Source organism: Tiliqua scincoides, chromosome 5 (assembly GCF_035046505.1).
Source record: "Tiliqua scincoides isolate rTilSci1 chromosome 5, rTilSci1.hap2, whole genome shotgun sequence".
NCBI lineage: Eukaryota > Metazoa > Chordata > Lepidosauria > Squamata > Scincidae > Tiliqua > Tiliqua scincoides.
In genome coordinates this window covers 115,574,129-115,589,006 of record NC_089825.1, presented here as the reverse complement: position 1 = coordinate 115,589,006, position 14,878 = coordinate 115,574,129, and the positions used below count along the sequence as shown (strand labels likewise).

The following is a 14,878-nucleotide window of genomic DNA, read 5'->3' as shown; positions in this document are numbered from 1 at the left end:
AGTGGAAATGTGCCTGCACCCCTCCACACCAGCGCGATGCTGGGCATTGCGTCACTGCCTTCCTCCTACCCGTGCAAGCACTTACAGGCTCTCAAACTCATATATGTCATCCTATTGTCAGGCTCTCAAACTCATCTATGTCATCCTATTGTCATACACATATGTCATCCTATTCATTTTGATGCAGCATTCTCTTGTTGCTCAATCTCATACAGTATGACTATTTACTTCTGTCCCATGACTGATTTGGAGAAGACTTGTGTTTACAGATGGCAAACATGTTTCCTTCAGCAAGGCCACAGAGAAAAGATGAAGAGGGACAGGTGGAACTGCTCCTTCTGTAATTATCAAAATGACAGTGATTACTTCAGCTCCTTAAACCCCACAGAGGGTCAATGATCACTAGTCAACTATAGGCCAAGAGAAAATAGAAATATCCCTCCTACAATGCAGATTTGTGGCTAGGCCCGAAAGAGAGGCAAGATTTCATCCTTCTGATCTCCACATCAGAATATGAGGGAATGATCATCAAAGCATGCACTGACTGGTGAACTCTTGGAGTCTCTAGGAAGTCCTGGAAGCAAAGATATCTCTGCCTTCAGGAAACCTTTGCATCCGGGATGGTGGCATTAAAGGTCTTGCTGCTCTTGTTGCTGCTGCCCCATGTGAGCGGCAAAACTAGGGAGGTGAACTGCAATACTGGAGATCCTCTCTTAGCTCTTCGCAGCTACTTGCAACCTGGTGAGCTGGTCATCAGTGGCATCACCTCTCACATCTTCATGGCTACTGAGCGAGGAAACTTCCATGAACATCCCCGTCAATCAGTTATTGGTGAATCACTGTGAGAACAATGTCTTTTTCTGTTTTTCTCTCTGTGTGCCTGTGTGCGTGTGTATGTCAAATTGTCAAGTAAGTCAGTTTTACAGATGGTAATTAGCCTTGCTAGGATTTTATATAGTCAGCCCAAACACAGCCAGAAAGCTAGGTCTACCAGCCTGGAAGAGGCAGAATGGGAGCCCAGGTCTACCCGGCAGGTAGATATGGGTTTCAAATCTGGGCGGGAGCCCAGGTCTACTCATCCAGCAAACCTCAGCCACAGAGGACAGAAGTTCATCTGGTCTACCCAACCAGTAGAGCTAGACTCAAAGTCCAGGTGGGAGCCCAGATCTACCTGCCTGGTTGACCTTGGCTCTGGAGTTGATAGTGCTCATGGTCCCATTCCCCCACCCCAAAAAAACAACAACAACAAACAAACACTGGATCTGCCCCTGATTTATGGTTTTGTGTCTGATCATAAAAGAGCCAAATTAAGTGAGATGATTTCATTTATTAAAGCAGATGTCTTGGTGAAGTGGAACTCAATGGCAATGATTTTGTTAAGTGCAAAATTGACATGTGATACAGGATGTGATTCTCATTGTAGTGTAGTAACAAAGAACTACCAGCATATCCTGGCTTTGGTATTTGCTGTGAAGGAGATCAATGCAAACCACCAGATCTTGAAAAATGTCACCTTGGGCTTCTGGATCTATGACAATTACCACATTTCTTGGTGGACCTATCAGGCTACAATGGAACTTCTCTCTACACAGGACAGGTTTATCCCCAACTACAGGTGTAGCATCCAGAACAATTCCATAGCAGTCATTGGGACTCTATACCCTGAAACATCCCTCTATGTGGAAGGCATCCTGTCCATCTACAAAATTCCACAGGTAGGATGTCTGAGTGTAACACGGCAATGCAATGATATGTTCAAGTCTAAATTTATTCCAGGTGTGACTTTGTGATTTGGAAACAGAAAATGACATGTTGAGTATAAACTAGGATGTCACATATTTGTTGAATCCTCCTTGTTCTTAAATATTTACTAAAGACACCAATTGGAAGTGTGGTAACCATTATCGTTTAGGAACTGTTTCTTAAACCATTACAAATCATGTAGATAAGTTTTATTTTTCACTCTCCTCCCCACTCATCCACTTCCTTTTCTTGTAGTTTACATATGGCTCAACTCAGATGAGAGATAACTCTGAACCCCTTTCCTACTACCAGATGGTTTCAAGTGAAGCCTACCTATATCAAGGAATTCTTCAACTACTCCTGCATTTCAAGTGGACCTGGATCGGGGTCCTTGCTGCAAATGATGACAACGGGCACCGATTTGTACAGGCTGTACTTGAAATGTATCCTCTGAGCGGAGTCTGTGTTGACTTTGTAGAAAGAATAGTGCCAATTTCTCTTGGTGGGCTTTATGACCTACTGGACCAGATGACGAGAATATATCATCTTTCAATGAGCAGCATGGCTAATGCAGTGCTTGTATATGAAGAACATATATTACATTTCCGATTGTTGCTGCATTTACCAGAACTAGAATTCGTGGCCGCAGAGCCCAAAGGTAAGGTCTGGATTATGACAGTCCAAATGGAGCTGACAGCACTGCACTTCCAAAGGAGTTGGGACATACAAGCCCTTCGTGGTGCTCTTTCTTTTGCTGTTCACTCAAAAGAAGTGTTTGGATTCCAAAATTTCCTTCAAACTAGAAACCATTTCTCCACCACAGAAGATGAATTTTTGAGGGATTTCTGGGCACAGGCTTTTGACTGCACATTTGAAAATCCTTTTGGTGGTGAGGAAGCTGAGACACTATGCACCGGGAAAGAGAAACTGGAGAGCCTTCCTGGGGCTTTCTTTGACATGAGCATGACTGGTCACAGCTACAACATCTACAACGCGGTCTATGCTGTGGCCCATGCCTTACATGCTATGCAATCAAGCAAACTTCAGCACCGGGCAATGGCACTAAGGGCAAAAATAAAACTTCAGGATCAACAGCCATGGCAGGTAGGGTTTCATGTGAAATGGATACAGCAGAGAACAATACCTGTGGCTAGAACAGCATGTCTTGGGGTGCAATCCAGAGACACCCTGGGGCCAACCTAAGTCCCTTGCACCAGCCCAACGTCATCACAGAAGTGCCATGAAGCACTTTCAGGCTGACATGAGGGGACCTAGGCTGGCTCACGGATGTGTGCTGGCCTCCCCGCACTGACCTGGGCCCCGGGGATGCTGAGTTTGCATCAGCCGAGCTCTATCACTGCGGGGGTTGGGAGGGATGTGTGGAGGGTGGGAGTGGGGGGGAGGCATTTCAGGATGGTAGAAGGGTGGGCGGCGGGCATTCCAGGGGGCACATGCCAGATCCTAGTCCTTCCCCAAGCGGCCCGAGGCAGTCCCAGGCTGCTTGGATTTGCGCCGCCTCTTTAGGTGGTGCAGATCCAAGTAGCCCCACTGGACTGCTGTGGCTCTCCCTGGGGTAAGGGGAAAAGCCTTCCCTTGCCTTGAGTTGACCCATGAGCAGCCCAAAACTTGCACTGGATACAGTGAAGGCCCACTGGTCTGTGTTTCCAGAAATTGTTTCTTGAGAAGGTTTTCACGAACTCGCCTTCATTCTTCTCACAAGTTCAAAATACTATATATTGATCTTTCACGTATCTTTTCATTTCTTTAAAGTAATGATATAGTCTGCAACCTAGAAAAATTGAGGATTATTACTGTACACCCCATATCTCTTGGGGTATACTATAAGTGCATTACAGGCATCCACCCCACCTCGTATCCACAAATCTGTAGATTCCATTATCTGCAGCTCTCCATGGGGCCCCCACGTGCATTACTTCCCAGGTTCTATAAGCAGGCAGACTTCCTGTTTCCTGTTAACCTTCTTAGCATGCAGGCCCTGCCTGCTTGTCACATTCTAGCATCTGTAAGAGCAAGAAACATGTGTACTTGCTAATGAAGAAATGGAAGGCAAGGGGTATGGAATGGGTGGTTGGAGTAGAGTACAGTCAGTATCAGGTTCCCTCATATTCACAGTTTCTGTATCCACAGGGGAGCCTGGAATGGATTATCTGTGGGTGCAGGAGCACCTGTCCATTCTTACCACCACAAAAATGCTCACTGCTCTGCTCCTAATAGAAAAAAAGCATACATTTAGAAAATCCCATGGAGCAATCATTCCATACATATACTTTTGAATCTGCCCAAACCCCTGGAGAATAAGAAAGACACTGCTAGCATGAACAATATAGGGTCCAGGACTTTACAGCTGTATGGCCTATTTAATGAAGAATATCTTGGCAGTACTGAACATATTTTGTATATGGAAGAAATCAACTTCTGTTCCCGGTATATCTGGATAAGTGATCCCATGTAGCAGTTTATGAGACTTTTGCATGAGACCCTGGACACCTGAGGTTAGTGTGCTAGATCAACCACTTGTTCCACTGTGTAAGGGTAGCTTATTATGTGGTCCATTGACATCTTCAGGGAAACTCTTTGAGCTTTCTTTTCTAATCCAGCTCCACCACTTTTTAAAGAGAGTGTCATTTAACAACAGTGCTGGGGACAAGATTTCATTTAATCAGAATGGGGAACTGGTAGCTGGCTTTGATATTATCAACTGGGTGACTTTCCCAAACCAGTCCTTTCAGAGAGTGAAAGTTGGACAGATGGATCCTCAAGCATCCCCTGACAAAGCACTCACCATTCATGATGATGCCATCATATGGCCCAGCAGTTTTAACCAGGTAGGAGCTGTCCCAGGTGATTTGGAAAAATCTCCCAGTGTTGAATGAACACACATTTTTATGCATAATTTGAAATTCAATGGAGAAGCACTTGGTTTTCAATACTCAGTGTGTATGTCCTGCTATGTCATTTTACTGTTTGGCTAAGAAAAATTTTAAGACCTAAGAAGACACTGAGCATCATTATCTCATCCCTTAAGCACAAAGAGGAAAAACTCAATATGTAGTCAGTCATAATATTATGGCTACTAGGTGTTCTCAAAGGTTGCACATTTACTTTGGAATGAAAAACAGCTAAATCAGGCCCACTCTGTTCATTTTGTCTTACTACAGATGGTGCCTCTTTATCTGAGGATTTGGGACCCACAGTTTTACCTCCCTGCAGGTCCTGAACCTGCAGATCCCCTAATCTGCTGTGCTCCAATCGCTTCCCACCTGAGCTCTGGTTGCATTCAAAGGCCCTTCTGGCCTCCCCAGCCCTCAGAATGCCTCCAGAAGGTTGAAAATTGGTACTTCTGGTTTTCAGCTGAAAATCACAAGTGCCTATTTTTGGCCTTCTAGAGGCCTTAGAGAACCTCCTGAGGGTCAGGAAGGCCACGCACGGCCTCCTCGGCCCTCAGAAAGACCTCTGAATATGACTGGAACAGAGCTCTGGTCGCGTTCAGAGAATAGCAGGTGGGGAGAACTGTGGATATGATTATCTGCAGATTTTAGTATCTACAGGGGGTCTGGAAATGGATCCCCTGCTGCTCCCAAGGCACCACCTATACTTCATTTCAAACCCAAAGAGTTATCAATGGAAATCATTTCCAGGAGCCCATTCTTATCCATTAGTTCCACATTTTGGGATCTAAGGACAGGGCCTTTTCATTTGAGGCCCAAGGTTGTGAAATTCCTTGTTCTTGGAGACTTCTTTGCAACCCACATTGTTGCTGTTTTGGCAACTGGTGGATATATTTTTGTCTCGCAAGATATTTCAGAATCCCCTCACCCATGTATCCCCCCCTCCAAAAAAAAAAAAAAAAAAATACATGTGGCAATGCAATTTGATAACAAATAGGTCAAGTTTATTGGAACAGATAATAAATGAAGCAGGTCCTGCCTAAGACACTCCAGCCCCCTGTGGGTACATTACATGGTGCCGAGATCCCCTTGGACAAAACCACCTTGGCTCCAAGCCTGGGATTGTGGCTTTCTCACTGCCAAACTCTGGAAATGGGGATAAGGGAGCTGAATTACCCCACATTCCCCAAGCCTGATAGGCATTGGGGAATATTAGGCACTGAAATTCAAGCCTGATGAAGCCCACCTCCATCCCCAAGCCTGAAAACCACTTGAGATCAGTTCCTTCAGACTCTTGCTTGTCAAAGGCAGACACTAGAAGACTTCTTCTATTCTCTATCCTGCACTGCATATGTCAGCCTTGACCTACATGGCTAACACCCCCATGAGCACAGTCTGTGGTGGTGGGGGGACTCCATTCCATGGTCATTCAAAAGGGAAACAAAAAATTCCTACCAGGCCTCAAACTGTAACCGGTTAACCGTTGACTCTATCAACATGTGGATGGGTTAGGTCCTGGCTTGCCAGAATCAGAATGATGTATAGAGGTAGATGTGCTGAATAGCAGCACTCTAATCACTTCCCCTCTACCTGACAGTCAATTGGGTGATGCCCGCTCGACAGTCACACGTAGCAGAACTTGGCAAAGAATGTGGGGAAAGGAGTGGCATTTTTACCCATTAATTACACATTTTGCATGGAGGTGCTCCCTTGCCCTGGTGAAATGATATACGTATATGCTTGGCTTTCTCATGGAAGCTGCCAGACGCTTGGTTTAGGATTGCTCTAGAGCAGGGGTGTCCAAAGTTTTTGGCAGGAGGGCCACATCATCTCTCTGACACCGTGTCGGGGGCCGAATTAATTTACATTTCAAATTTGAATAAATTTACATAAATGAATATATTAAAGATGAACTTTTATGAATGAATGAAGGTCTTGCAATAGCTCAAGGCCTATAAAAGGCCTTGCACAAAGCAAGGCTGGCCTTTGCTTTGCTGCTGCTGCTGCATCACAGATGTGAAACAAGCAGTGGAGGGAGCCCTCATCTCACAGCTCACTCGAGAGGCCAAACAGTTGCCCTCACGCTGAGAGCAGATGTGTCGGGCCAGTGTGGGCTCCAACAAATCTCCAGAGGGCCAGAGGCTCATTGGAGACTAGGGGCTCCCTGAGGGCTGCATAGAGAGGCCTTGAGGGCCACAAGTGGCCCCGGGGCTGGGGTTTGGGCACCCCTGCTCTAGAGCACTGTGCAGGAAAATATGGTAGCTACATCCAAGACAGTGTGGCAAAATAAAATGGTGGCTTCCAAGATCTGCTGATGTCAAGAAAAAGCAAAAACAACAAGTAACTGTCTCAGACCCCCCCCCCCCAGCCAAACCTGTAGCAACCATAAATACAGTGCAACAAAGAGACAAAAAGGGGGAGGAAGAAGGCAAGAAGAAGACAGGAAAAGCATGAACTTAGGGGAGAAGCTTAAAAGAATTAACTGCTCTGCAAAATGTCAAGATTCTTTCTTGGCAAACTAACAAAGTGTCTAGCTAGCTAACCACAGACACCTGCAAGAGATGAACTTTAGAAGACAGCACACATTTTAATCAGAAAAGCAACCATCCTTGAACAAGTCAAAGTGAGACCAGGCTACTCACTCTTTGAAAGTAAGGAGGGGGCGAGAAGATGAAAGGGAGAAGTGGAAAGTACCAGGGAAACTTCTGCCTTTGAAGGCTCTCTGTTTGAATTGCAACTGAAATAGATAAAGATGCTAGCTAGGCAATGAGCAGATAGGCCTCATTTTGGCAGAAGAATACACGTCTTAGCAAGGACAGTCTGCCTGTGTCCACTTATAGTTTTAAAATTGTTCTTCTTTCATGCTTTTTAGGGCAAAAGACATATCCCTTAATACCAATGTACTCAAGGTAACGGGTCACAATAGTTATATAGAATTAAGCTATAGAAGTTTTTGTTTAGTAAAGCTTCTGAAAACCCCTTTTAATAAAAGGAACCAGAGGCTATGTTAAGCAACAAGTGTAAAAGATAAAAGGACCGTATCAGGGCGCACTAACGAGATAGGCACACCAAGCAGCAGGTCTGAAGTTCTGCCAAAGATGACGTCTTTACACCTGTGTTTATACCCTCTTTTAATGATGTTACCCGTAAAACAATCTGTATAATTGGAAGGTTCAGCACTGGGTCAACACTGGGTCAATACTGGATAAAATGATACTATAGCACCCCCTGCTGGCTTTTGAAAACTTTGTAACTCAATATGTTTAATTGTTTCATTTCACCTTTTTTGGAAACCTGTAACTTGAAACTCACCTGTGAGGTGTCTCTAAGGTTATCTACAGCCTACTAAGAGTTTGCCCCATCTATGATGCAGATTTTCAGAGAATAAGAAGTCTAGATTTCAGACAAAGAGCTGAGAATCGTATAAAAAGTGTCCCATGCCTCTGAAAAGGGCCTTCTGGATTTGAGCTGAGTCTCCCAGAGGCCACAGACATGTCTTGCTGAGACAATAAACAGCCTTCATAGCCTTCCAACTCTCAGTGTCTTGCTTATTTGGTCTCAGCGGCATTGGACAGACCCACTCCTGTCTACTGACAGGCGCTGCCCTTTGGGGCAGGGTACGACAATATCAATCTGAGTTGAGGGAGGGTTTCAGGACAAAAAACGCTTTGCTTATTTATTTAATGTTATTTATTGTGTTGCTGCTTAAAGGACATCTATGGAGAAGTAAATCTTGTTCAACTTGTTGTTGGTAAGCCACCATCCAAAGGCCCACTTGGTAAAACATCAATCAACGAATGTGATGTAAATTCCTCAAATGCATTTTCTACATACTGCTACTCTATGTTTTCCATTTATAAATAGCCATTGCCCCTTTCTGTGTGTACTGCCAGCTGCCACCCTGGTTATTTCAGAAGACAATAAGAAGGGAAGCCATTTTGCTGTTACGATTGCATCCCGTGTTCAGAAGGGAAGATTTCGAACCAGAAAGGTAAGAGATGTCATGTTGCAGCTCCATTTCCTAGCCTCAGGGAAGATGTCTGAGAGATTGGTTTCCACGTCAGACTGAGGGCTACAGCATATGGTATAGTTGGAGAGGCCTCTGGCCCAGTTGACCAAACACAACTGGAATTGTGTTTGTGGGGTGGGGGAATGGGGACCCATTTAAGTGTGTGCTTTATTTCTTGGGCTGTGTTGGTGCTTGGAGAAGTCCTGGACGTTTGAGCCCATTCATTTATTCATTCATCTAAGTTCAATCTCTAATGTATTTATTTCAATTTTATATTTAATTTTTTTTTCTGGCCCTCGACACTGCCAGATATTTGATACGGCCCTTCCACTGAATAGTTTAGAGACACCTGTAGTAGAACATTGACAATCTTTTTCTCCAGCATTTGCTCTATTGACCTTGAAATGCTGATTGAAAAGTTATCTGTCTACTTGGACATTCAGTGATATTTAAATTAACAGGCTGAGCATTTAAGGCGCAATCCTACTCTGCATGGGAACAGGCAAGCCAAAAGGCTTGAGCTGCATCCAGCACAGGATAGGGGCCAGAATCGGCTCAGCCAGAGGCAAGGGGAAACTTTTCCCCCTACCCCTGGGTAAGGCACTCTGGTTCCTATGGGTCTCCTTGGACCTGCACCACCTCCATAAGTGGCACAAGTCCAAGGAGAGCGGAGCAGCTTGAAGCCCCTCCAACCTCTCCGGGAACAGGGATTTGAATCCAGCATAACTACCGGCCCCTTGCCCCGCCTCCTGCTCCCCACCCGCTTGCCCCTGGGGCTGCACATTGTCCGCCCTCCCTGACCCTGGAATGTCTCCCTCTTGCCTCCTTCCTGCCCATCCCAGAGCCTTGCATCGGCCCAACTGGCTCACTGCTGAAGCTGCCACGGAGGCTGAATTCAGCCTCTGCGTGCCAGAGCACCTCCAGCTTGCTCGTGAGGAAGTGCAAATGTGCTTTATGGCATATTTGCAACCCTCCTGGGCTGGGGCAAGGGACTTGCACTGGCCCAAGTTCTTCTCTCGATTGCGCCCTTAGTTAGTGTCTAACTTTTTTTTAAAATGAGTATTTTAAAGGTTAGTTTGGTGGTTGTTTTATTTTTTATTTTTATGATATCTACATATTAAAATCATAAACTGCCTTAAGAACATTTATTAAACAACAGAATATACTTGATTTTAAATAAAGAAATAATACCAGGAGCTTTCCAGATCGTGACAATGGGCACAAACACTAGAAATGTCTTTGAAGTGATCTGGACACAAGCAATGTGAGGTTAAAAAAAAAAATTAAAATGCCATCTTTGATATTAATGATAACCAATACATGGGGGGGGGGGGTGTTTTTGGTGATTTTTTTTTCCAGAATTCCCTGATTAAAATAGCAAATTGTGGTGCTATGTGTTTTTATTCCAATGGTGCATTTTAATAAATTATAATTATAAATTACAATTGCTTTATAAATGTACAAGGTTGGTAGGTGATACTGTGTCAGCAGATGCCATAGCATTACAGTCAGGCCCCCATATCCTCAGAAGTTCCATTCCAGAAATCCCCCCTCTGGATATCTGAATCCATGGATATGGGGAGACACCATATAGGGAGCTATGCTCCCCTCGCCTCTGTAGGATCATCTGAGCCCTGCAGAGGCCATGAGTGCTCACCTGTGTACTCTGCGGTCCTCAGATCGACTGTTAAATTGAAAAAAATAAAGATACTTCCATTTTTTTTGTATCCACAGATACAGGGGACCCCTGTATTTCTTATTGGAAAAAGTAATATATTATAATTTCTGCAAAATAACTTAAACATCAAAATGCTGTGTTTTGTGTTTTTATTCAGATATTTTAACATCAAAAATGTGGTGTTTTGTGTTTTATTCCTTTCTCACAAAAGCACACAACAACAAAAAGAAACCCCTACCAGTATGTTATCAAGCCCCCTCCTTTCTGTCATCCATCATGATCATAATTCTCTCATATTATTGGATAATAGACCATTGCTTGAGCAAACTGAGACAAAACCTTTTCACTTTTCAGACTCGGATGACTGTTTCAAGTGCCCACAAGTTCACTATCCAAACAAGAACCGGGATTTATGCATTGCCAAGGATATACACTTCCTGTCTTATGGAGAACCTTTGGGAATCAGTTTAGCTATTTTATCTGTTTCCTTTTCCGCATCCACAGCTTTGGTACTTGGAACGTTTGTGAAGCACCACAGCACCCCTATTGTGAAAGCCAACAACCGGAACCTCACCTACATTCTGCTAAACTCCCTCCTACTCTGTTTCCTTACTGCGTTGCTATTCATTGGCCAGCCTCAGAAGGTGATATGTCTCCTCCGACAAACAGCTTTTGGCATCATCTTCTCGGTGGCTGTTTCTTGTGTGCTAGCAAAAACCTTCACTGTTGTTTTGGCATTCATGGCTACCAAACCAGGAAGCAGGATGCGGAAATGGGTGGGGGCAAGGATGTCCTATTCTGTGGTCCTTTATTGCTCCCTTATCCAAGTTGTCATTTGTGTTCTGTGGCTGGCAACTTCTCCCCCATTCCCAGACACTGACATGTACTCAATGAGTGCGGCAATCATACTAGAATGTAATGAGGGGTCTGTGAGCATGTTTTATTGTGTCCTGGGCTACATGGGCTTCCTAGCGGTGATCAGTTTCATGGTGGCTTTCCTTGCTAGAAAGTTGCCAGACAGTTTCAATGAAGCCAAGTTCATCACATTCAGCATGTTGGTGTTTTGCAGTGTTTGGTTATCCTTTGTACCAACCTACACAAGCACCAAGGGAAAATTCACAGTAGCTGTGGAGATCTTCTCCATCTTAGCCTCCAGTGCTGGCTTGTTGGGTTGTATCTTCTTCCTCAAATGTTATATTATTGCACTGAAGCCTGAGCTGAACAACAGGGAACAGTTAATTAGGAGAAAATATTAAATATACATATAATATGATGTGCCTAGAACTATATTAGTAGTTTCTCTAAGTATATTCAAATATTTTTCTCCTCTTTTACTGCTTGCAGATGTAGCCTAAACATTTTTGACTGAATCTTGTTTTAGTATTTTCTAAATAATAATTTAAAAAATGTTCATTTGTCCGGGATGACCTAGTTGGGGGTAATCAAGCAAGAGTCATTTAAACGACCCAAATTACTTGCACTTTCAAGGAATGAATCACAAGCCAACCCTACAATGTAGGGACAATCTAAACATTGCCATATATTTGGAAACACATATTTGAAACAGTATGGTAGGAATTGCTGCCACAGTTGCTCTGCTGATGTTTGTGTGTGACCTGAGAGCTGTCCCCAAACCTTGGGCCTCTGTTCTTTCCATTTACCCATAGATGTTTTGATCTTCCTGTCAGCTTGAGTTCTGAGGGAAGCAGAACCACAGCTTACAAGTTGGTTCAGGGAGCAGGTGTGGATTGCTGAATCAGTGGAATCAGCAAGCACCTGGGACAGACACACCCTGGGTGTGACCAAACCAGTACTGATTGGCTGAGCTAACTATATAAGGTTAGTCTGATGTAGTTTCCAGGGCAGCAGTAGGGGAGTTGATGGAGTAACTGTTGAACTGCTGCCAGTGACTGAGGAGGCTGGATATTGTATGTATATTATATTACTGACTTATGGACTGAACCTTTGACTGTGTATTATTGGAAACTGATTTGGACTTGTTATACTGGAACTGACTGCTCTCCGTGCTGACTCTTGGACTGTTGAATGACTACTCTGAATGTAATATCCCTTGCTCAATACAACTGCTGAAAGTACTCTGCTCTATTTGATGTGTTTTCTTGCAACCTGCTCACATTGGGACAAGACTGGGATCCTACAACAATCATCTCTCATAATTTATACAAAAACCTTAACACTTCCAACTGCATTTTAGATTCACTGTAGCTAGGAATTTCATGAGCAACATACGTTTCTCTGGCCCAAATCTACAGAAAGTTACTCAAGCTTCATAGGGTGTCAGTGATTATGACCCCTGCAGAGTCTTGGCAGTTCTAACCTGATCCCTCATTGACTGCTGCAGAAGTTGTGGCCATTCCAAAGTGTCAGCTCACCGGGGATGGGAACTTGAGTCAATTAATTTGAGTCAGAATTGCCAAACACGTGTTTGTGTGACTCATGCGTGACCTGAGTCACACATCTCCATGACTAAGGACAATTGGAGTTTGGGGCCACTGACTTGGAAGTGAGTCCTCACATGTGCAGTCTCAACTCTGTCTGTATCACGGTGTGCTTGCTTATTTTCTTTGTGGCTTCCACATTGCACACAGGACCTCGTGCAGTGATCCAGAAGCTGGCACTGACTGGCGCAAATAGCAGGGTAGGTTAGTTCCAACCAGACACAGGGACTGGTTGTACCCTGGTTGTACTGGTTGTACTGGTATAATGCCATTGTACAAATCTATGGTAAGGCCACACCTGGAGTATTGTGTCCAGTTCTGGGTGCCGCATCTCAAAAAAGACATAGTGGAAATGGAAAAGGTGCAAAAGAGAGCGACTAAGATGATTACGGGGCTGGGGCACCTTCCTTATGAGGAAAGGCTACGGCGTTTGGGCCTCTTCAGCCTAGAAAAGAGACGCCTGAGGGGGGGCATGATTGAGACATACAAAATTATGCAGGGGATGGACAGAGTGGATAGGGAGATGCTCTTTACACTCTCACATAACACCAGAACCAGGGGACATCCACTAAAATTGAGTGTTGAGCGGGTTAGGACAGACAAAAGAAAATATTTCTTTACTCAGCGTGTGGTCAGTCTGTGGAACTCCTTGCCACAGGATGTGGTGCTGGTGTCTAGCCTAGACGCCTTTAAAAGGGGATTGGACAAGTTTCTGGAGGAAAAATCCATTAAGGGGTACAAGCCATGATGTGTATGCGCAATCTCCTGATTTTAGAAATGGGTTATGTCAGAGTGCCAGATGCAAGGGAGGGCACCATGATGAGGTCTCTTGTTATCTGGTGTGCTCCCTGGGGCATTTGGTGGGCCGCTGTGAGATACAGGAAGCTGGACTAGATGGGCCTATGGCCTGATCCAGTGGGGCTGTTCTTATGTTCTTATGACTGGGGAGAGGGTAAGGGAAGGAGGAAGCATTCAGGTTTTATTTGGGGTAGCTGAATTGAGCACGAAGTGGGGGAAGAAGAATGTAGGTCCAGTCATCTCATGAGGGAGGGAGGCAGGAGCAGCCTCTTGTCCAAGGAATGGCCAATTCATTGGACAAAGGATGGATTGCCTGATCTATTTTCTCTGGATGAGGGAGGGGGGAGAGGGTTGGTCAGCCATAGGAAAAAGTGGCTTTCAGAAGCCCAGGGAGGGGGAGAAGGATGTAGGGGGAGTGAGGGGAGACTGTTCCTACAGTGATTGAAAATGGGATGCCTGGCTGATTTCTCTGACATTCCCATGCTGGCTCTCCCACTGTGCGACACATGTATCAAAAAGATGAGTGACTTGAGTCATAGCCAAAAATCCAGCAGGGCAGGGCAAAGGTGCATCACCACACCCACTGCCCCATCTACTGCATGGGTGGAGGTCCATCATGGGCTTGACGCACTGGCCTCCCACACTGGGTGACGCGAACCCTAGTGATGCCACTTATGGGGGAGGGAAGAAAGGGGTGGAGCAGGGCAAAATGGGGCAGGGAGGGGGGCATAACAGGAGTGGTGAAAGTGGATCCAGCAGCAGTGTTGTGTGTTTGATACTATTCTTCTTTTCCTTCTTTTCATGTACATCAGCCCCAACCCCCTTTGCAGAAGAGCTTTATTCAAAACGGCCTGAGAAACATTCTCAACCACGTCTCAGGTAATATTGCGGGCAGCTAATTTTATGTGTGGCTTAATAATCTCTAATCCCCTCCTCAAAAGCGGAACCGCCTTTCGAAAAAGCCTTCGGAATATGCCTCTAACCCCCGCCCTGTACATAACAGGTGCTCCATGAAATCCTGGAAGACCTTCCTCCACTTGCACCCTATAATAGCTGCAATAAAGGGCGGGATCCCCGTAATGTTTTAGAAGAACCATGTTTTAAAATAACCTGATTTTCTGGGGATGGAAGTGCAGCTTCACAACCACTTTGCCGAAACGAAATGACACATTTTTGTTCTGGTCTGTCTTTATCTCCACTGTGATGGTGTCTGTTTACGACTACATAATGCCGTCTATCGTAAGTGATTGTGACTCATTCACCGTTCTCCCCACGAATAGGA

General features: G+C 44.8%; 1 pseudogene; it reads left to right on the top strand.

Annotated features, from left to right (window-relative positions):
- Positions 1–620: 620 nt before the first annotated feature.
- LOC136653315 (vomeronasal type-2 receptor 26-like) lies at positions 621–11,595 on the top strand (annotated as a pseudogene).
- Positions 11,596–14,878: the final 3,283 nt, after the last annotated feature.